At 46.4% G+C, this 22,304-nt stretch overlaps 15 non-coding genes across 15 annotated transcripts; all 15 read left to right on the top strand.

The window, feature by feature from the left end:
- The first annotated feature begins 549 nt into the window (after nt 1-549).
- Nucleotides 550-622, top strand: Trnak-cuu (transfer RNA lysine (anticodon CUU)). Its single transcript has one exon. It is a non-coding gene; the product is annotated as a tRNA-Lys (tRNA).
- A 1,430-nt stretch (nt 623-2,052) lies between these two features.
- Trnak-cuu (transfer RNA lysine (anticodon CUU)) lies at nt 2,053-2,125 on the top strand. Its single transcript has one exon. It is a non-coding gene; the product is annotated as a tRNA-Lys (tRNA).
- A 1,441-nt stretch (nt 2,126-3,566) lies between these two features.
- Trnak-cuu (transfer RNA lysine (anticodon CUU)) lies at nt 3,567-3,639 on the top strand. Its single transcript has one exon. It is a non-coding gene; the product is annotated as a tRNA-Lys (tRNA).
- A 1,444-nt stretch (nt 3,640-5,083) lies between these two features.
- On the top strand, nt 5,084-5,156 carry Trnak-cuu (transfer RNA lysine (anticodon CUU)). Its single transcript has one exon. It is a non-coding gene; the product is annotated as a tRNA-Lys (tRNA).
- A 1,430-nt stretch (nt 5,157-6,586) lies between these two features.
- Trnak-cuu (transfer RNA lysine (anticodon CUU)) lies at nt 6,587-6,659 on the top strand. Its single transcript has one exon. It is a non-coding gene; the product is annotated as a tRNA-Lys (tRNA).
- Nucleotides 6,660-8,100: 1,441 nt separating this feature from the next.
- On the top strand, nt 8,101-8,173 carry Trnak-cuu (transfer RNA lysine (anticodon CUU)). The gene has a single exon. It is a non-coding gene; the product is annotated as a tRNA-Lys (tRNA).
- A 1,444-nt stretch (nt 8,174-9,617) lies between these two features.
- On the top strand, nt 9,618-9,690 carry Trnak-cuu (transfer RNA lysine (anticodon CUU)). The gene has a single exon. It is a non-coding gene; the product is annotated as a tRNA-Lys (tRNA).
- Nucleotides 9,691-11,158: 1,468 nt separating this feature from the next.
- Trnak-cuu (transfer RNA lysine (anticodon CUU)) lies at nt 11,159-11,231 on the top strand. Its single transcript has one exon. It is a non-coding gene; the product is annotated as a tRNA-Lys (tRNA).
- A 1,468-nt stretch (nt 11,232-12,699) lies between these two features.
- Nucleotides 12,700-12,772, top strand: Trnak-cuu (transfer RNA lysine (anticodon CUU)). The gene has a single exon. It is a non-coding gene; the product is annotated as a tRNA-Lys (tRNA).
- A 1,444-nt stretch (nt 12,773-14,216) lies between these two features.
- Trnak-cuu (transfer RNA lysine (anticodon CUU)) lies at nt 14,217-14,289 on the top strand. Its single transcript has one exon. It is a non-coding gene; the product is annotated as a tRNA-Lys (tRNA).
- A 1,434-nt stretch (nt 14,290-15,723) lies between these two features.
- Nucleotides 15,724-15,796, top strand: Trnak-cuu (transfer RNA lysine (anticodon CUU)). Its single transcript has one exon. It is a non-coding gene; the product is annotated as a tRNA-Lys (tRNA).
- A 1,446-nt stretch (nt 15,797-17,242) lies between these two features.
- Trnak-cuu (transfer RNA lysine (anticodon CUU)) lies at nt 17,243-17,315 on the top strand. The gene has a single exon. It is a non-coding gene; the product is annotated as a tRNA-Lys (tRNA).
- Nucleotides 17,316-18,749: 1,434 nt separating this feature from the next.
- Trnak-cuu (transfer RNA lysine (anticodon CUU)) lies at nt 18,750-18,822 on the top strand. The gene has a single exon. It is a non-coding gene; the product is annotated as a tRNA-Lys (tRNA).
- Nucleotides 18,823-20,271: 1,449 nt separating this feature from the next.
- On the top strand, nt 20,272-20,344 carry Trnak-cuu (transfer RNA lysine (anticodon CUU)). The gene has a single exon. It is a non-coding gene; the product is annotated as a tRNA-Lys (tRNA).
- A 1,463-nt stretch (nt 20,345-21,807) lies between these two features.
- Trnak-cuu (transfer RNA lysine (anticodon CUU)) lies at nt 21,808-21,880 on the top strand. Its single transcript has one exon. It is a non-coding gene; the product is annotated as a tRNA-Lys (tRNA).
- The last annotated feature ends 424 nt before the right edge of the window (nt 21,881-22,304 follow it).

Here is a 22,304-nt window from a genome sequence, read left to right as displayed (position 1 = left end):
TACAAGTTGCACTTGGTCGTCAGTGACTGTGTGGCCTAATGGATAAGGCGTCGGACTTCGGATCTGAAGATTACAGGTTCGAATACTGTCACGCTCGTGTTTTATCAGTTGTGAAAAAGAAACATACCTTTTTAATGTAGCATTTGAGCAGTACGAAACCGTCTGAATGTTGCTGTTGACCATTTTCTGCTTGGAGATGCTCTTGAGCTTGAAACACACAGTACAAGACCGGTGTTAACTAATGAAATGGTAGGCAGAGTGCCGTCACCGCGAGTTTCCACTAGCACTTGCACATCTAAAACAACGTCGGAAAGTAACTCGTTCGCCTTTTGAATCACATCAAGTATGAGTGTTAATTTTGACGCCACTAGCTCTGCAGGTTGTCATGCAATTCCTTTACCTCTCAGAAATGATTATGAAATAAAAGTGAAGTACGTGACGAGTGTGACGTTCGGAAAACATTAGGCAGCATGGAGAGTTTCTGTATGGGACCACCCAACCCAAACGAGTACTGTGTGACGTGCTGCCCGGCAAGTATTCACCCAAGCAGCCCGGCTAGCTCAGTCGGTAGAGCATGAGACTCTTAATCTCAGGGTCGTGGGTTCGAGCCCCACGCTGGGCGGAACGGAATTTTGTTCCGCTGCAGATGTAAATTACTGTTTTTCTGATTAACGTGATGTAATGGAAATAGCAACTTTAAACTTTGCCTACGTCTCTGTCAGTCGCAAGGAAACTGTATTTGAAGGTGAAGGTGATTTTGTAGACATGTGTGAAAGACATGTTCTGAAATGCAAGTGTTGTTGTTTGGAGAGGACATCGGTTACGTGTCAGATGTGTAGCCAAGCAGTAATGGGTCGCCATACCTGCAAATATTAGTCGGTAATATGAAGTGTTGTCAGCTGAAGTCTGATGATCCAGACGACCGTAAGGACGAAGTACGCAAAAGTACCGCTAGGCCGCGCCTCTTTAGCTCAGTGGTAGAACACTGGACTAGTAAACCAAGGGTCGTGAGTTGCATCCTCAAAGGAAGAAGTCGAATTTTGGAAATCAGTTGCGCGTCGTGGCCGTATAGCAAACAGTATCTGTGATGACGAACAATTGGCGACATCCCTTTTATTAAGAATTACTCTCAGATGTGATTAAGGCGAATGGCGCAGATAAAGCCATTGCCAAAGCGGTACAGCATAAGGTGGGACGAGGCAGTCTGAATTACATTTTATAGATGTATTTCTCACATATGTCAGAGCCTCTCGCGGTCGTCGTCGTCGTCGTCGTCGTCGTCGCCGCTTCTGCAGAAGTAGCAAATGGCCATCGTGGCAAATGCGGCGAGGCACGCCCTGCCTTCGATTCCGTATGCACAAAGTGTGAGGTCTTGTTTCCCAGTCTATATTTGGTCGGTCACGTAAGAGGTTGAATGTAACGAATGGGTGGGAAAGAGCAAGGGCAGCGGCTGTGTAGAACGAAAACACAAATTATCAGGGGTGTGAGCGTTTCGAGATGAGTCATATACAAGTTGCACTTGGTCGCCAGTGACTGTGTGGCCTAATGGATAAGGCGTCGGACTTCGGATCTGAAGATTACAGGTTCGAATGCTGTCACGCTCGTGTTTTATCAGTTCTGAAAAAGAAACATACCGTTTTAATGTAGCATTTGAGAAGTACGAAACCGTCTGAATGTTGCTGTTGACCATTTTCTGCTTGGAGATGCTCTTGAGCTTGAAACACACACTACAAGACCGGTGTTAACTAGCGAAATGGTCGGCAGAGTGCCGTCACCGCGAGTTTCCACTCGCACTTGCACATCTAAAACAACGTCGGAAAGTAACTCGTTCGCCTTTTGAGTCACATCAAGTATGAGTGTTAATTTTGACGCCACTAGCTCTGCAGGTTGTCATGCAATTCCTTTACCTCTCAGAAATGATTATGAAATAAAAGTGAAGTACGTGACGAGTGTGACGTCAGGAAAACATTAGGCAGCATGGATTCTATATGGAACCACCCAACCCAAACGAGTACTGTGTGACGTGCTGCTCAGCCAGTATTCACCCAAGCAGCCCGGCTAGCTCAGTCGGTAGAGCGTGAGACTCTTAATCTCAGGGTCGTGGGTTCGAGCCCCACGCTGGGCGGAAAGAAATTTTGTTCCGCTGCAGATGTAAATTACTGTTTTTCTGATTAACGTGATGTAATGGAAATAGCAACTTTAAACTTTGCCTACGTCTCTGTCAGTCGCAAGGAAACTGTATTTGAAGGTGAAGGAGATTTTGCAGACATGTGTGAAAGACATGTTCTGAAATTCAGGTGTTGTTGTTTGGAGAGGACATCGGTTATGTGTCAGATGTGTAGCCAAGCAGTAATGGGTCGCCATAGCTGCAAATATTAGTCGGTAATATGAAGTGTTGTCAGCTGAAGTCTGATGATCCAGACGACCGTAAGGACGAAGTACGCAAAAGTACCGCTAGGCCGCGCTTCTTTAGCTCAGTGGTAGAGCACTGAACTAGTAAACCAAGGGTCGTGAGTTACATCCTCAAAGGAAGAAGTCGATTTTTTGGGAATCACTTGCGCGTCGTGGCCGTATAGCAAACAGTATCTGTGATGACGAACAATTAGCGACATGCCTTTTATTAAGAATTACTCTCAGATGTGATTAAGGCGAATGGCGCAGATAAAGCCTTTGCCAAAGCGGTACAGCATAAGGTGGGACGAGGCAGTCTGAATTACATTTTATAGATGTATTTCTCACATATGTCAGAGCCTCTCGCGGTCGTCGTCGTCGTCGTCGTCGTCGTCGCCGCCGCCGCTTCTGCAGAAGTAGCAAATGGCCATCGTGGCAAATGCGGCGAGGCACGCCCTGCCTTCGATTCCGTATGCACAAAGTGTGTGGTCTTGTTTCCCAGTCTATATTTGGTCGGTCACGTAAGAGGTTGAATGTAACGAATGGGTGGGAAAGAGCAAGGGCAGCGGCTGTGTAGAACGAAAACACAAATTATCAGGGGTGTGAGCGTTTCGAGATGAGTCATATACAAGTTGCACTTGGTCGTCAGTGACTGTGTGGCCTAATGGATAAGGCGTCGGACTTCGGATCTGAAGATTACAGGTTCGAATGCTGTCACGCTCGTGTTTTATCAGTTCTGAAAAAGAAACATACCGTTTTAATGTAGCATTTGAGAAGTACGAAACCGTCTGAATGTTGCTGTTGACCATTTTCTGCTTGGAGATGCTCTTGAGCTTGAAACACACACTACAAGACCGGTGTTAACTAGCGAAATGGTCGGCAGAGTGCCGTCACCGCGAGTTTCCACTCGCACTTGCACATCTAAAACAACGTCGGAAAGTAACTCGTTCGCCTTTTGAGTCACATCAAGTATGAGTGTTAATTTTGACGCCACTAGCTCTGCAGGTTGTCATGCAATTCCTTTACCTCTCAGAAATGATTATGAAATAAAAGTGAAGTACGTGACGAGTGTGACGTTAGGAAAACATTAGGCAGCATGGAGAGATTCTATATGGAACCACCCAACCCAAACGAGTACTGTGTGACGTGCTGCTCGGCAAGTATTCACCCAAGCAGCCCGGCTAGCTCAGTCGGTAGAGCGTGAGACTCTTAATCTCAGGGTCGTGGGTTCGAGCCATACGCTGGGCGGAACGGAATTTTGTTCCGCTGCAGATGTAAATTACTGTTTTTCTGATTAACGTGATGTAATGGAAATAGCAACTTTAAACTTTGCCTACGTCTCTGTCAGTCGCAAGGAAACTGTATTTGAAGGTGAAGGAGATTTTGTAGACATGTGTGAAAGACATGTTCTGAAATTCAGGTGTTGTTGTTTGGAGAGGACATCGGTTATGTGTCAGATGTGTAGCCAAGCAGTAATGGGTCGCCATAGCTGCAAATATTAGTCGGTAATATGAAGTGTTGTCAGCTGAAGTCTGATGATCCAGACGACCGTAAGGACGAAGTACGCAAAAGTACCGCTAGGCCGCGCTTCTTTAGCTCAGTGGTAGAGCACTGAACTAGTAAACCAAGGGTCGTGAGTTACATCCTCAAAGGAAGAAGTCGAATTTTTGGAAATCAGTTGCGCGTCGTGGCCGTATAGCAAACAGTATCTGTGATGACGAACAATTAGCGACATGCCTTTTATTAAGAATTACTCTCAGATGTGATTAAGGCGAATGGCGCAGATAAAGCCTTTGCCAAAGCGGTACAGCATAAGGTGGGACGAGGCAGTCTGAATTACATTTTATAGATGTATTTCTCACATATGTCAGAGCCTCTCGCGGTCGTCGTCGTCGTCGTCGTCGTCGTCGTCGTCGTCGCCGCTTCTGCAGAAGTAGCAAATGGCCATCGTGGCAAATGCGGCGAGGCACGCCCTGCCTTCGATTCCGTATGCACAAAGTGTGTGGTCTTGTTTCCCAGTCTATATTTGGTCGGTCACGTAAGAGGTTCAATGTAACGAATGGGTGGGAAAGAGCAAGGGCAGCGGCTGTGTAGAACGAAAACACAAATTATCAGGGGTATGAGCGTTACGAGATGAGTCATATACAAGTTGCACTTGGTCGTCAGTGACTGTGTGGCCTAATGGATAAGGCGTCGGACTTCGGATCTGAAGATTACAGGTTCGAATACTGTCACGCTCGTGTTTTATCAGTTGTGAAAAAGAAACATACCTTTTTAATGTAGCATTTGAGCAGTACGAAACCGTCTGAATGTTGCTGTTGACCATTTTCTGCTTGGAGATGCTCTTGAGCTTGAAACACACAGTACAAGACCGGTGTTAACTAATGAAATGGTAGGCAGAGTGCCGTCACCGCGAGTTTCCACTAGCACTTGCACATCTAAAACAACGTCGGAAAGTAACTCGTTCGCCTTTTGAATCACATCAAGTATGAGTGTTAATTTTGACGCCACTAGCTCTGCAGGTTGTCATGCAATTCCTTTACCTCTCAGAAATGATTATGAAATAAAAGTGAAGTACGTGACGAGTGTGACGTTCGGAAAACATTAGGCAGCATGGAGAGTTTCTGTATGGGACCACCCAACCCAAACGAGTACTGTGTGACGTGCTGCCCGGCAAGTATTCACCCAAGCAGCCCGGCTAGCTCAGTCGGTAGAGCATGAGACTCTTAATCTCAGGGTCGTGGGTTCGAGCCCCACGCTGGGCGGAACGGAATTTTGTTCCGCTGCAGATGTAAATTACTGTTTTTCTGATTAACGTGATGTAATGGAAATAGCAACTTTAAACTTTGCCTACGTCTCTGTCAGTCGCAAGGAAACTGTATTTGAAGGTGAAGGTGATTTTGTAGACATGTGTGAAAGACATGTTCTGAAATGCAAGTGTTGTTGTTTGGAGAGGACATCGGTTACGTGTCAGATGTGTAGCCAAGCAGTAATGGGTCGCCATACCTGCAAATATTAGTCGGTAATATGAAGTGTTGTCAGCTGAAGTCTGATGATCCAGACGACCGTAAGGACGAAGTACGCAAAAGTACCGCTAGGCCGCGCCTCTTTAGCTCAGTGGTAGAACACTGGACTAGTAAACCAAGGGTCGTGAGTTGCATCCTCAAAGGAAGAAGTCGAATTTTGGAAATCAGTTGCGCGTCGTGGCCGTATAGCAAACAGTATCTGTGATGACGAACAATTGGCGACATCCCTTTTATTAAGAATTACTCTCAGATGTGATTAAGGCGAATGGCGCAGATAAAGCCATTGCCAAAGCGGTACAGCATAAGGTGGGACGAGGCAGTCTGAATTACATTTTATAGATGTATTTCTCACATATGTCAGAGCCTCTCGCGGTCGTCGTCGTCGTCGTCGTCGTCGTCGCCGCTTCTGCAGAAGTAGCAAATGGCCATCGTGGCAAATGCGGCGAGGCACGCCCTGCCTTCGATTCCGTATGCACAAAGTGTGAGGTCTTGTTTCCCAGTCTATATTTGGTCGGTCACGTAAGAGGTTGAATGTAACGAATGGGTGGGAAAGAGCAAGGGCAGCGGCTGTGTAGAACGAAAACACAAATTATCAGGGGTGTGAGCGTTTCGAGATGAGTCATATACAAGTTGCACTTGGTCGCCAGTGACTGTGTGGCCTAATGGATAAGGCGTCGGACTTCGGATCTGAAGATTACAGGTTCGAATGCTGTCACGCTCGTGTTTTATCAGTTCTGAAAAAGAAACATACCGTTTTAATGTAGCATTTGAGAAGTACGAAACCGTCTGAATGTTGCTGTTGACCATTTTCTGCTTGGAGATGCTCTTGAGCTTGAAACACACACTACAAGACCGGTGTTAACTAGCGAAATGGTCGGCAGAGTGCCGTCACCGCGAGATTCCACTGGCACTTGCACATCTAAAACAACATCGGAAAGTAACTCGTTCGCCTTTTGAGTCACATCAAGTATGAGTGTTAATTTTGACGCCACTAGCTCTGCAGGTTGTCATGCAATTCCTTTACCTCTCAGAAATGATTATGAAATAAAAGTGAAGTACGTGACGAGTGTGACGTCAGGAAAACATTAGGCAGCATGGATTCTATATGGAACCACCCAACCCAAACGAGTACTGTGTGACGTGCTGCTCGGCCAGTATTCACCCAAGCAGCCCGGCTAGCTCAGTCGGTAGAGCGTGAGACTCTTAATCTCAGGGTCGTGGGTTCGAGCCCCACGCTGGGCGGAAAGAAATTTTGTTCCGCTGCAGATGTAAATTACTGTTTTTCTGATTAACGTGATGTAATGGAAATAGCAACTTTAAACTTTGCCTACGTCTCTGTCAGTCGCAAGGAAACTGTATTTGAAGGTGAAGGAGATTTTGCAGACATGTGTGAAAGACATGTTCTGAAATTCAGGTGTTGTTGTTTGGAGAGGACATCGGTTATGTGTCAGATGTGTAGCCAAGCAGTAATGGGTCGCCATAGCTGCAAATATTAGTCGGTAATATGAAGTGTTGTCAGCTGAAGTCTGATGATCCAGACGACCGTAAGGACGAAGTACGCAAAAGTACCGCTAGGCCGCGCTTCTTTAGCTCAGTGGTAGAGCACTGAACTAGTAAACCAAGGGTCGTGAGTTACATCCTCAAAGGAAGAAGTCGATTTTTTGGGAATCACTTGCGCGTCGTGGCCGTATAGCAAACAGTATCTGTGATGACGAACAATTAGCGACATGCCTTTTATTAAGAATTACTCTCAGATGTGATTAAGGCGAATGGCGCAGATAAAGCCTTTGCCAAAGCGGTACAGCATAAGGTGGGACGAGGCAGTCTGAATTACATTTTATAGATGTATTTCTCACATATGTCAGAGCCTCTCGCGGTCGTCGTCGTCGTCGTCGTCGTCGTCGCCGCCGCCGCTTCTGCAGAAGTAGCAAATGGCCATCGTGGCAAATGCGGCGAGGCACGCCCTGCCTTCGATTCCGTATGCACAAAGTGTGTGGTCTTGTTTCCCAGTCTATATTTGGTCGGTCACGTAAGAGGTTGAATGTAACGAATGGGTGGGAAAGAGCAAGGGCAGCGGCTGTGTAGAACGAAAACACAAATTATCAGGGGTGTGAGCGTTTCGAGATGAGTCATATACAAGTTGCACTTGGTCGTCAGTGACTGTGTGGCCTAATGGATAAGGCGTCGGACTTCGGATCTGAAGATTACAGGTTCGAATGCTGTCACGCTCGTGTTTTATCAGTTCTGAAAAAGAAACATACCGTTTTAATGTAGCATTTGAGAAGTACGAAACCGTCTGAATGTTGCTGTTGACCATTTTCTGCTTGGAGATGCTCTTGAGCTTGAAACACACACTACAAGACCGGTGTTAACTAGCGAAATGGTCGGCAGAGTGCCGTCACCGCGAGTTTCCACTCGCACTTGCACATCTAAAACAACGTCGGAAAGTAACTCGTTCGCCTTTTGAGTCACATCAAGTATGAGTGTTAATTTTGACGCCACTAGCTCTGCAGGTTGTCATGCAATTCCTTTACCTCTCAGAAATGATTATGAAATAAAAGTGAAGTACGTGACGAGTGTGACGTTAGGAAAACATTAGGCAGCATGGAGAGATTCTATATGGAACCACCCAACCCAAACGAGTACTGTGTGACGTGCTGCTCGGCAAGTATTCACCCAAGCAGCCCGGCTAGCTCAGTCGGTAGAGCGTGAGACTCTTAATCTCAGGGTCGTGGGTTCGAGCCATACGCTGGGCGGAACGGAATTTTGTTCCGCTGCAGATGTAAATTACTGTTTTTCTGATTAACGTGATGTAATGGAAATAGCAACTTTAAACTTTGCCTACGTCTCTGTCAGTCGCAAGGAAACTGTATTTGAAGGTGAAGGAGATTTTGTAGACATGTGTGAAAGACATGTTCTGAAATTCAGGTGTTGTTGTTTGGAGAGGACATCGGTTATGTGTCAGATGTGTAGCCAAGCAGTAATGGGTCGCCATAGCTGCAAATATTAGTCGGTAATATGAAGTGTTGTCAGCTGAAGTCTGATGATCCAGACGACCGTAAGGACGAAGTACGCAAAAGTACCGCTAGGCCGCGCTTCTTTAGCTCAGTGGTAGAGCACTGAACTAGTAAACCAAGGGTCGTGAGTTACATCCTCAAAGGAAGAAGTCGAATTTTTGGAAATCAGTTGCGCGTCGTGGCCGTATAGCAAACAGTATCTGTGATGACGAACAATTAGCGACATGCCTTTTATTAAGAATTACTCTCAGATGTGATTAAGGCGAATGGCGCAGATAAAGCCTTTGCCAAAGCGGTACAGCATAAGGTGGGACGAGGCAGTCTGAATTACATTTTATAGATGTATTTCTCACATATGTCAGAGCCTCTCGCGGTCGTCGTCGTCGTCGTCGTCGTCGTCGTCGTCGTCGCCGCTTCTGCAGAAGTAGCAAATGGCCATCGTGGCAAATGCGGCGAGGCACGCCCTGCCTTCGATTCCGTATGCACAAAGTGTGTGGTCTTGTTTCCCAGTCTATATTTGGTCGGTCACGTAAGAGGTTGAATGTAACGAATGGGTGGGAAAGAGCAAGGGCAGCGGCTGTGTAGAACGAAAACACAAATTATCAGGGGTGTGAGCGTTTCGAGATGAGTCATATACAAGTTGCACTTGGTCGCCAGTGACTGTGTGGCCTAATGAATAAGGCGTCGGACTTCGGATCTGAAGATTACAGGTTCGAATGCTGTCACGCTCGTGTTTTATCAGTTCTGAAAAAGAAACATACCGTTTTAATGTAGCATTTGAGAAGTACGAAACCGTCTGAATGTTGCTGTTGACCATTTTCTGCTTGGAGATGCTCTTGAGCTTGAAACACACACTACAAGACCGGTGTTAACTAGCGAAATGGTCGGCAGAGTGCCGTCACCGCGAGTTTCCACTCGCACTTGCACATCTAAAACAACGTCGGAAAGTAACTCGTTCGCCTTTTGAGTCACATCAAGTATGAGTGTTAATTTTGACGCCACTAGCTCTGCAGGTTGTCATGCAATTCCTTTACCTCTCAGAAATGATTATGAAATAAAAGTGAAGTACGTGACGAGTGTGACGTTAGGAAAACATTAGGCAGCATGGAGAGATTCTATATGGAACCACCCAACCCAAACGAGTACTGTGTGACGTGCTGCTCGGCAAGTATTCACCCAAGCAGCCCGGCTAGCTCAGTCGGTAGAGCGTGAGACTCTTAATCTCAGGGTCGTGGGTTCGAGCCATACGCTGGGCGGAACGGAATTTTGTTCCGCTGCAGATGTAAATTACTGTTTTTCTGATTAACGTGATGTAATGGAAATAGCAACTTTAAACTTTGCCTACGTCTCTGTCAGTCGCAAGGAAACTGTATTTGAAGGTGAAGGAGATTTTGTAGACATGTGTGAAAGACATGTTCTGAAATTCAGGTGTTGTTGTTTGGAGAGGACATCGGTTATGTGTCAGATGTGTAGCCAAGCAGTAATGGGTCGCCATAGCTGCAAATATTAGTCGGTAATATGAAGTGTTGTCAGCTGAAGTCTGATGATCCAGACGACCGTAAGGACGAAGTACGCAAAAGTACCGCTAGGCCGCGCTTCTTTAGCTCAGTGGTAGAGCACTGAACTAGTAAACCAAGGGTCGTGAGTTACATCCTCAAAGGAAGAAGTCGAATTTTTGGAAATCAGTTGCGCGTCGTGGCCGTATAGCAAACAGTATCTGTGATGACGAACAATTAGCGACATGCCTTTTATTAAGAATTACTCTCAGATGTGATTAAGGCGAATGGCGCAGATAAAGCCTTTGCCAAAGCGGTACAGCATAAGGTGGGACGAGGCAGTCTGAATTACATTTTATAGATGTATTTCTCACATATGTCAGAGCCTCTCGCGGTCGTCGTCGTCGTCGTCGTCGTCGTCGTCGTCGTCGTCGTCGTCGTCGTCGTCGCCGCCGCCGCTTCTGCAGAAGTAGCAAATGGCCATCGTGGCAAATGCGGCGAGGCACGCCCTGCCTTCGATTCCGTATGCACAAAGTGTGTGGTCTTGTTTCCCAGTCTATATTTGGTCGGTCACGTAAGAGGTTGAATGTAACGAATGGGTGGGAAAGAGCAAGGGCAGCGGCTGTGTAGAACGAAAACACAAATTATCAGGGGTGTGAGCGTTTCGAGATGAGTCATATACAAGTTGCACTTGGTCGTCTGTGACTGTGTGGCCTAATGGATAAGGCGTCGGACTTCGGATCTGAAGATTACAGGTTCGAGTGCTGTCACGCTCGTGTTTTATCAGTTCTGAAAAAGAAACATACCGTTTTAATGTAGCATTTGAGAAGTACGAAACCGTCTGAATGTTGCTGTTGACCATTTTCTGCTTGGAGATGCTCTTGAGCTTGAAACACACACTACAAGACCGGTGTTAACTAGCGAAATGGTCGGCAGAGTGCCGTCACCGCGAGTTTCCACTCGCACTTGCACATCTAAAACAACGTCGGAAAGTATTTCGTTCGCCTTTTGAGTCACATCAAGTATGAGTGTTAATTTTGACGCCACTAGCTCTGCAGGTTGTCATGCAATTCCTTTACCTCTCAGAAATGATTATGAAATAAAAGTGAAGTACGTGACGAGTGTGACGTTAGGAAAACATTAGGCAGCATGGAGAGATTCTATATGGAACCACCCAACCCAAACGAGTACTGTGTGACGTGCTGCTCGGCAAGTATTCACCCAAGCAGCCCGGCTAGCTCAGTCGGTAGAGCGTGAGACTCTTAATCTCAGGGTCGTGGGTTCGAGCCATACGCTGGGCGGAACGGAATTTTGTTCCGCTGCAGATGTAAATTACTGTTTTTCTGATTAACGTGATGTAATGGAAATAGCAACTTTAAACTTTGCCTACGTCTCTGTCAGTCGCAAGGAAACTGTATTTGAAGGTGAAGGAGATTTTGTAGACATGTGTGAAAGACATGTTCTGAAATTCAGGTGTTGTTGTTTGGAGAGGACATCGGTTATGTGTCAGATGTGTAGCCAAGCAGTAATGGGTCGCCATAGCTGCAAATATTAGTCGGTAATATGAAGTGTTGTCAGCTGAAGTCTGATGATCCAGACGACCGTAAGGACGAAGTACGCAAAAGTACCGCTAGGCCGCGCTTCTTTAGCTTAGTGGTAGAGCACTGAACTAGTAAACGAAGGGTCGTGAGTTACATCCTCAAAGGAAGAAGTCGAATTTTTGGAAATCAGTTGCGCGTCGTGGCCGTATAGCAAACAGTATCTGTGATGACGAACAATTAGCGACATGCCTTTTATTAAGAATTACTCTCAGATGTGATTAAGGCGAATGGCGCAGATAAAGCCTTTGCCAAAGCGGTACAGCATAAGGTGGGACGAGGCAGTCTGAATTACATTTTATAGATGTATTTCTCACATATGTCAGAGCCTCTCGCGGTCGTCGTCGTCGTCGTCGTCGTCGTCGTCGTCGTCGTCGTCGTCGTCGTCGCCGCCGCCGCCGCTTCTGCAGAAGTAGCAAATGGCCATCGTGGTAAATGCGGCGAGGCACGCCCTGCCTTCGATTCCGTATGCACAAAGTGTGTGGTCTTGTTTCCCAGTCTATATTTGGTCGGTCACGTAAGAGGTTGAGTGTAACGAATGGGTGGGAAAGAGCAAGGGCAGCGGCTGTGTAGAACGAAAACACAAATTATCAGGGGTGTGAGCGTTTCGAGATGAGTCATATACAAGTTGCCCTTGGTCGTCAGAGACTGTGTGGCCTAATGGATAAGGCGTCGGACTTCGGATCTGAAGATTACAGGTTCGAATGCTGTCACGCTCGTGTTTTATCAGTTCTGAAAAAGAAACATACCGTTTTAATGTAGCATTTGAGAAGTACGAAACCGTCTGAATGTTGCTGTTGACCATTTTCTGCTTGGAGATGCTCTTGAGCTTGAAACACACACTACAAGACCGGTGTTAACTAGCGAAATGGTCGGCAGAGTGCCGTCACCGCGAGTTTCCACTCGCACTTGCACATCTAAAACAACGTCGGAAAGTAACTCGTTCGCCTTTTGAGTCACATCAAGTATGAGTGTTAATTTTGACGCCACTAGCTCTGCAGGTTGTCATGCAATTCCTTTACCTCTCAGAAATGATTATGAAATAAAAGTGAAGTACGTGACGAGTGTGACGTTAGGAAAACATTAGGCAGCTTGGAGAGATTCTATATGGAACCACCCAACCCAAACGAGTACTGTGTGACGTGCTGCTCGGCAAGTATTCTCCCAAGCAGCCCGGCTAGCTCAGTCGGTATAGCGTGAGACTCTTAATCTTAGGGTCGTGGGTTCGAGCCCCACGCTGGGCGGAACGAAATTTTGTTCCGCTGCAGATGTAAATTACTGTTTTTCTGATTAACGTGATGTAATGGAAATAGCAACTTTAAACTTTGCCTACGTCTCTGTCAGTCGCAAGGAAACTGTATTTGAAGGTGAAGGAGATTTTGTAGACATGTGTGAAAGACATGTTCTGAAATTCAGGTGTTGTTGTTTGGAGAGGACATCGGTTATGTGTCAGATGTGTAGCCAAGCAGTAATGGGTCGCCATAGCTGCAAATATTAGTCGGTAATATGAAGTGTTGTCAGCTGAAGTCTGATGATCCAGACGACCGTAAGGACGAAGTACGCAAAAGTACCGCTAGGCCGCGCTTCTTTAGCTCAGTGGTAGAGCACTGAACTAGTAAACCAAGGGTCGTGAGTTACATCCTCAAAGGAAGAAGTCGAATTTTTGGAAATCAGTTGCGCGTCGTGGCCGTATAGCAAACAGTATCTGTGATGACGAACAATTAGCGACATGCCTTTTATTAAGAATTACTCTCAGATGTGATTAAGGCGAATGGCGCAGATAAAGCCTTTGCCAAAGCGGTACAGCATAAGGTGGGACGAGGCAGTCTGAATTACATTTTATAGATGTAATTCTCACATATGTCAGAGCCTCTCGCGGTCGTCGTCGTCGTCGTCGTCGTCGCCGCCGCCGCCGCCGCTTCTGCAGAAGTAGCAAATGGCCATCGTGGCAAATGCGGCGAGGCACGCCCTGCCTTCGATTCCGTATGCACAAAGTGTGTGGTCTTGTTTCCCAGTCTATATTTGTTCGGTCACGTAAGAGGTTGAATGTAACGAATGGGTGGGAAAGAGCAAGGGCAGCGGCTGTGTAGAACGAAAACACAAATTATCAGGGGTGTGAGCGTTTCGAGATGAGTCATATACAAGTTGCACTTGGTCGTCAGTGACTGTGTGGCCTAATGGATAAGGCGTCGCACTTCGGATCTGAAGATTACAGGTTGGAATACTGTCACGCTCGTGTTTTATCAGTTGTGAAAAAGAAACATACCGTTTAGATGTAGCATTTGAGCAGTACGAAACCGTCTGAATGTTGCTGTTGACCATTTTCTGCTTGGAGAAGCTCTTGAGCTTGAAACACACACTACAAGACCGCTGTTAACTAGAGAAATGGTAGGCAGAGTGCCGTCACCGCGAGTTTCCACTGGCACTTGCACATCTAAAACAACGTCGGAAAGTAACTCGTTAGCCTTTTGAGTCACATAAAGTATGAGTGTTAATTTTGACGCCACTAGCTCTGCAGGTTGTCATGCAATTCCTTTACCTCTCAGAAATGATTATGAAATAAAAGTGAAGTACGTGACGAGTGTGACGTTAGGAAAACATTAGGCAGCATGGAGAGTTTCTGTATGGGACCACCCAACCCAAACGAGTACTGTGTGACGTGCTGCCCGGCAAGTATTCACCCAAGCAGCCCGGCTAGCTCAGTCGGTAGAGCATGAGACTCTTAATCTCAGGGTCGTGGGTTCGAGCCCCACGCTGGGCGGAACGGAATTTTGTTCCGCTGCAGATGTAAATTACTGTTTTTCTGATTAACGTGATGTAATGGAAATAGCAACTTTAAACTTTGCCTACGTCTCTGTCAGTCGCAAGGAAACTGTATTTGAAGGTGAAGGTGATTTTGTAGACATGTGTGAAAGACATGTTCTGAAATGCAAGTGTTGTTGTTTGGAGAGGACATCGGTTACGTGTCAGATGTGTAGCCAAGCAGTAATGGGTCGCCATAGCTGCAAATATTAGTCGGTAATATGAAGTGTTGTCAGCTGAAGTCTGATGATCCAGACGACCGTAAGGACGAAGTACGCAAAAGTAAAGCTAGGCCGCGCCTCTTTAGCTCAGTGGTAGAACACTTGACTAGTAAACCAAGGGTCGTGAGTTGCATCCTCAAAGGAAGAAGTCGAATTTTGGAAATCAGTTGCGCGTCGTGGCCGTATAGCAAACAGTATCTGTGATGACGAACAATTGGCGACATCCCTTTTATAAAGAATTACTCTCAGATGTGATTAAGGCGAATGGCGCAGATAAAGCCTTTGCCAAAGCGGTACAGCATAAGGTGGGACGAGGCAGTCTGAATTACATTTTATAGATGTATTTCTCACATATGTCAGAGCCTCTCGCGGTCGTCGTCGTCGTCGTCGTCGTCGTCGCCGCTTCTGCAGAAGTAGCAAATGGCCATCGTGGCAAATGCGGCGAGGCACGCCCTGCCTTCGATTCCGTATGCACAAAGTGTGTGGTCTTGTTTCCCAGTCTATATTTGGTCGGTCACGTAAGAGGTTCAATGTAACGAATGGGTGGGAAAGAGCAAGGGCAGCGGCTGTGTAGAACGAAAACACAAATTATCAGGGGTGTGAGCGTTACGAGATGAGTCATATACAAGTTGCACTTGGTCGTCAGTGACTGTGTGGCATAATGGATAAGGCGTCGGACTTCGGATCTGAAGATTACAGGTTGGAATACTGTCACGCTCGTGTTTTATCAGTTGTGAAAAAGAAACATACCGTTTTAATGTAGCATTTGAGCAGTACGAAACCGTCTGAATGTTGCTGTTGACCATTTTCTGCTTGGAGATGCTCTTGAGCTTGAAACACACACTACTAGACCGGTGTTAACTAGCGAAATGGTAGGCAGAGTGCCGTCACCGCGAGTTTCCACTAGCACTTGCACATCTAAAACAACGTCGGAAAGTAACTCGTTCGCCTTTTGAGTCACATCAAGTATGAGTGTTAATTTTGACGCCACTAGCTCTGCAGGTTGTCATGCAATTCCTTTACCTCTCAGAAATGATTATGAAATAAAAGTGAAGTACGTGACGAGTGTGACGTTAGGAAAACATTAGGCAGCATGGAGAGTTTCTGTATGGGACCACCCAACCCAAACGAGTACTGTGTGACGTGCTGCTCGGCAAGTATTCACCCAAGCAGCCCGGCTAGCTCAGTCGGTAGAGCATGAGACTCTTAATCTCAGGGTCGTGGGTTCGAGCCCCACGCTGGGCGGAACGGAATTTTGTTCCGCTCCAGATGTAAATTACCGTTTTTCTGATTAACGTGATGTAATGGAAATAGCAACTTTAAACTTTGCCTACGTCTCTGTCAGTCGCAAGGAAACTGTATTTGAAGGTGAAGGTGATTTTGTAGACATGTGTGAAAGACATGTTCTGAAATGCAAGTGTTGTTGTTTGGAGAGGACATCGGTTACGTGTCAGATGTGTAGCCAAGCAGTAATGGGTCGCCATAGCTGCAAATATTAGTCGGTAATATGAAGTGTTGTCAGCTGAAGTCTGATGATCCAGACGACCGTAAGGACGAAGTACGCAAAAGTACCGCTAGGCCGCGCCTCTTTAGCTCAGTGGTAGAACACTGGACTAGTAAACCAAGGGTCGTGAGTTGCATCCTCAAAGGAAGAAGTCGAATTTTGGAAATCAGTTGCGCGTCGTGGCCGTATAGCAAACAGTATCTGTGATGACGAACAATTGGCGACATCCCTTTTATTAAGAATTACTCTCAGATGTGATTAAGGCGAATGGCGCTGATAAAGCCTTTGCCAAAGCGGTACAGCATAAGGTGGGACGAGGCAGTCTGAATTACATTTTATAGATGGATTTCTCACATATGTCAGAGCCTCTCGCGGTCGTCGTCGTCGTCGTCGTCGTCGTCGTCGTCGCCGCCGCCGCTTCTGCAGAAGTAGCAAATGGCCATCGTGGCAAATGCGGCGAGGCACGCCCTGCCTTCGATTCCGTATGCACAAAGTGTGTGGTCTTGTTTCCCAGTCTATATTTGGTCGGTCACGTAAGAGGTTGAATGTAACGAATGGGTGGGAAAGAGCAAGGGCAGCGGCTGTGTAGAACGAAAACACAAATTATCAGGGGTGTGAGCGTTTCGAGATGAGTCATATACAAGTTGCACTTGGTGGTCAGTGACTGTGTGGCCTAATGGATAAGGCGTCAGACTTCGGATCTGAAGATTACAGGTTGGAATACAGTCACGCTCGTGTTTTATCAGTTGTGAAAAAGAAACATACCGTTTTAATGTAGCATTTGAGCAGTACGAAACCGTCTGAATGTTGCTGTTGACCATTTTCTGCTTGGAGATGCTCTTGAGCTTGAAACACACACTACAAGACCGGTGTTAACTAGCGAAATGGTAGGCAGAGTGCCGTCACCGCGAGTTTCCACTAGCACTTGCACATCTAAAACAACGTCGGAAAGTAACTCGTTCGCCTTTTGAGTCACATCAAGTATGAGTGTTAATTTTGACGCCACTAGCTCTGCAGGTTGTCATGCAATTCCTTTACCTCTCAGAAATGATTATGAAATAAAAGTGAAGTACGTGACGAGTGTGACGTTAGGAAAACATTAGGCAGCATGGAGAGTTTCTGTATGGGACCACCCAACCCAAACGAGTACTGTGTGACGTGCTGCCCGGCAAGTATTCACCCAAGCAGCCCGGCTAGCTCAGTCGGTGGAGCATGAGACTCTTAATCTCAGGGTCGTGGGTTCGAGCCCCACGCTGGGCGGAACGGAATTTTGTTCCGCTGCAGATGTAAATTACTGTTTTTCTGATTAACGTGATGTAATGGAAATAGCAACTTTAAACTTTGCCTACGTCTCTGTCAGTCGCAAGGAAACTGTATTTGAAGGTGAAGGTGATTTTGTAGACATGTGTGAAAGACATGTTCTGAAATGCAAGTGTTGTTGTTTGGAGAGGACATTGGTTACGTGTCAGATGTGTAGCCAAGCAGTAATGGGTCGCCATAGCTGCAAATATTAGTCGGTAATATGAAGTGTTGTCAGCTGAAGTCTGATGATCCAGACGACCGTAAGGACGAAGTACGCAAAAGTACCGCTAGGCCGCGCCTCTTTAGCTCAGTGGTAGAACACTGGACTAGTAAACCAAGGGTCGTGAGTTGCATCCTCAAAGGAAGAAGTCGAATTTTGGAAATCAGTTGCGCGTCGTGGCCGTATAGCAAACAGTATCTGTGATGACGAACAATTGGCGACATCCCTTTTATTAAGAATTACTCTCAGATGTGATTAAGGCGAATGGCGCAGATAAAGCCTTTGCCAAAGCGGTACAGCATAAGGTGGGACGAGGCAGTCTGAATTACATTTTATAGATGGATTTCTCACATATGTCAGAGCCTCTCGCGGTCGTCGTCGTCGTCGTCGTCGTCGTCGCCGCTTCTGCAGAAGTAGCAAATGGCCATCGTGGCAAATGCGGCGAGGCACGCCCTGCCTTCGATTCCGTATGCACAAAGTGTGTGGTCTTGTTTCCCAGTCTATATTTGGTCGGTCACGTAAGAGGTTCAATGTAACGAATGGGTGGGAAAGAGCAAGGGCAGCGGCTGTGTAGAACGAAAACACAAATTATCAGGGGTGTGAGCGTTACGAAATGAGTCATATACAAGTTGCACTTGGTCGTCAGTGACTGTGTGGCCTAATGGATAAGGCGTCGGACTTCGGATCTGAAGATTACAGGTTCGAATACTGTCACGCTCGTGTGTTATCAGTTGTGAAAAAGAAACATACCGTTTTAATGTAGCATTTGAGCAGTACGAAACCGTCTGAATGTTGGTGTTGACCATTTTCTGCTTGGAGATGCTCTTGAGCTTGAAACACACACTACAAGACCGGTGTTAACTAGCGAAATGGTAGGCAGAGTGCCGTCACCGCGAGTTTCCACTGGCACTTGCACATCTAAAACAACGTCGGAAAGTAACTCGTTAGCCTTTTGAGTCACATCAAGTATGAGTGTTAATTTTGACGCCACTAGCTCTGCAGGTTGTCATGCAATTCCTTTACCTCTCAGAAATGATTATGAAATAAAAGTGAAGTACGTGACGAGTGTGACGTTAGGAAAACATTAGGCAGCATGGAGAGATTCTGTATGGGACCACCCAACCCAAACGAGTACTGTGTGACGTGCTGCCCGGCAAGTATTCACCCAAGCAGCCCGGCTAGCTCAGTCGGTAGAGCATGAGACTCTTAATCTCAGGGTCGTGGGTTCGAGCCCCACGCTGGGCGGAACGGAATTTTGTTCCGCTGCAGATGTAATTACTGTTTTTCTGATTAACGTGTTGTAATGGAAATAGCAACTTTAAACTTTGCCTACGTCTCTGTCAGTCGCAAGGAAACTGTATTTGAAGGTGAAGGAGATTTTGTAGACATGTGTGAAAGACATGTTCTGAAATTCAGGTGTTGTTGTTTGGAGAGGACATCGGTTATGTGTCAGATGTGTAGCCAAGCAGTAATGGGTTGCCATAGCTGCAAATATTAGTCGGTAATATGAAGTGTTGTCAGCTGAAGTCTGATGATCCAGACGACCGTAAGGACGAAGTATGCAAAAGTACCGCTAGGCCGCGCTTCTTTAGCTCAGTGGTAGAGCACTGGACTAGTAAACCAAGGGTCGTGAGTTACATCCTCAAAGGAAGAAGTCGAATTTTTGGAAATCAGTTGCGCGTCGTGGCCGTATAGCAAACAGTATCTATGATGACGAACAATTAGCGACATGCCTTTTATTAAGAATTACTCTCAGATGTGATTAAGGCGAATGGCGCGGACAAAGCCCTTGCCAAAGCGGTACAGCATAAGGTGGGACGAGGCAGTCTGAATTACATTTTATAGATGTATTTCTCCCATATGTCAGAGCCTCTCGCGGTCGTCGTCGTCGTCGTCGTCGTCGTCGTCGTCGTCGCCGCCGCCGCTTCTGCAGAAGTAGCAAATGGCCATCGTGGCAAATGCGGCGAGGCACGCCCTGCCTTCGATTCCGTATGCACAAAGTGTGTGGTCTTGTTTCCCAGTCTATATTTGGTCGGTCACGTAAGAGGTTGAATGTAACGAATGGGTGGGAAAGAGCAAGGGCAGCGGCTGTGTAGAACGAAAACACAAATTATCAGGGGTGTGAGCGTTTCGAGATGAGTCATATACAAGTTGCACTTGGTCGTCAGTGACTGTGTGGCCTAATGGATAAGGCGTCGGACTTCGGATCTGAAGATTACAGGTTGGAATACTGTCACGCTCGTGTTTTATCAGTTGTGAAAAAGAAACATACCGTTTTAATGTAGCATTTGAGCAGTACGAAACCGTCTGAATGTTGCTGTTGACCATTTTCTGCTTGGAGATGCTCTTGAGCTTGAAACACACACTACAAGACCGGTGTTAACTAGCGAAATGGTAGGCAGAGTGCCGTCACCGCGAGTTTCCACTGGCACTTGCACATCTAAAACAACGTCGGAAAGTAACTCGTTAGCCTTTTGAGTCACATCAAGTATGAGTGTTAATTTTGACGCCACTAGCTCTGCAGGTTGTCATGCAATTCCTTTACCTCTCAGAAATGATTATGAAATAAAAGTGAAGTACGTGACGAGTGTGACGTTAGGAAAACATTAGGCAGCATGGAGAGATTCTGTATGGGAATACCCAACCCAAACGAGTACTGTGTGACGTGCTGCCTGGCAAGTATTCATCCAAGCAGCCCGGCTAGCTCAGTCGTTAGAGCATGAGACTCTTAATCTCAGGGTCGTGGGTTCGAGCCCCACCCTGGGCGGAACGGAAATTTGTTCCGCTGCAGGTGTAAATTACTGTTTTTCTGATTAACGTGATGTAATGGAAATAGCAACTTTAAACTTTGCCTACGTCTCTGTCAGTAGCTAGGATACTGTATTTGAAGGTGAAGGTGACTTTGTAGACATGTGTGAAAGACATGTTCTGAAATGCAAGTGTTGTTGTTTGGAGAGGACATCGGTTACGTGTCAGATGTGTAGCCAAGCAGTAATGGGTCGCCATAGCTGCAAATATTAGTCGGTAATATGAAGTGTTGTCAGCTGAAGTCTGATGATCCAGACGACCGTAAGGACGAAGTACGCAAAAGTACCGCTAGGACGCGCCCCTTTAGCTCAGTGGTAGAGCACTGGACTAGTAAACCAAGGGTCGTGAGTACCATCTTCAAAGGAAGAAGTCGAATTTTGGAAATCAGTTGCGTGTCGTGGCCGTATAGCAAACAGTATCTGTGATGACGAACAATTAGCGACATGCCTTTTATTAAGAATTACTCTCAGATGTGATTAAGGCAAATGGCGCAGATAAAGCCTTTGCCAAAGCGGTACAGCATAAGGTGGGACGAGGCAGTCTGAATTACATTTTATAGATGTATTTCTCACATATGTCAGAGCCACTCGCGGTCGTCGTCGTCGTCGTCGTCGTCGTCGTCGTCGTCGTCGTCGTCGTCGCCGCCGCCGCCGCTTCTGCAGAAGTAGCAAATGGCCATCGTGGCAAATGCGGCGAGGCACGCCCTGCCTTCGATTCCGTATGCACAAAGTGTGTGGTCTTGTTTCCCAGTCTATATTTGGTCGGTCACGTAAGAGGTTGAATGTAACGAATGGGTGGGAAAGAGCAAGGGCAGCGGCTGTGTAGAACGAAAACACAAATTATCAGGGGTGTGAGCGTTTCGAGATGAGTCATATACAAGTTGCACTTGGTCGTCAGTGACTGTGTGGCCTAATGGATAAGGCGTCGGACTTCGGATCTGAAGATTACAGGTTCGAATGCAGTCACGCTCGTGTTTTATCAGTTCTGAAAAAGAAACATACCGTTTTAATGTAGCATTTGAGAAGTACGAAACCGTCTGAATGTTGCTGTGGACCATTTTCTGCTTGGAGATGCTCTTGAGCTTGAAACACACACTACAAGACCGGTGTTAACTAGCGAAATGGTCGGCAGAGTGCCGTCACCGCGAGTTTCCACTGGCACTTGCACATCTAAAACAACGTCGGAAAGTAACTCGTTCGCCTTTTGAGTCACATCAAGTATGAGTGTTAATTTTGACGCCACTAGCTCTGCAGGTTGTCATGCATTCCTTTACCTCTCAGAAATGATTATGAAATAAAAGTGTAGTACGTGACGAGTGTGACGTTAGGAAAACATTAGGCAGCATGGAGAGATTCTATATGGAACCACCCAACCCAAACGAGTACTGTGTGACGTGCTGCTCGGCAAATATTCACCCAAGCAGCCTGGCTAGCTCAGTCGGTCGAGCATGAGACTCTTAATCTCAGGGTCGTGGGTTCGAGCCCCACGCTGGGCGGAACGGAATTTCGTTCCGCTGCAGATGTAAATTACTGTTTTTCTGATTAACGTGATGTAATGGAAATAGCAACTTTAAACTTTGCCTACGTCTCTGTCAGTCGCAAGGAAACTGTATTTGAAGGTGAAGGTGATTTTGTAGACATGTGTGAAAGACATGTTCTGAAATGCAAGTGTTGTTGTTTGGAGAGGACATCGGTTACGTGTCAGATGTGTAGCCAAGCAGTAATGGGTCGCCATAGCTGCAAATATTAGTCGGTAATATGAAGTGTTGTCAGCTGAAGTCTGATGATCCAGACGACCGTAAGGACGAAGTACGCAAAAGTACCGCTAGGCCGCGCTTCTTTAGCTCAGTGGTAGAGCACTGGACTAGTAAACCAAGGGTCGTGAGTTACATCCTCAAAGGAAGAAGTCGAATTTTGGAA

Source organism: Schistocerca gregaria, chromosome 8 (assembly GCF_023897955.1).
Source record: "Schistocerca gregaria isolate iqSchGreg1 chromosome 8, iqSchGreg1.2, whole genome shotgun sequence".
Taxonomy (NCBI): domain Eukaryota; kingdom Metazoa; phylum Arthropoda; class Insecta; order Orthoptera; family Acrididae; genus Schistocerca; species Schistocerca gregaria.
Note: the sequence above shows the minus strand (reverse complement) of the source record. Positions and strands in the feature narration are given on the sequence as shown.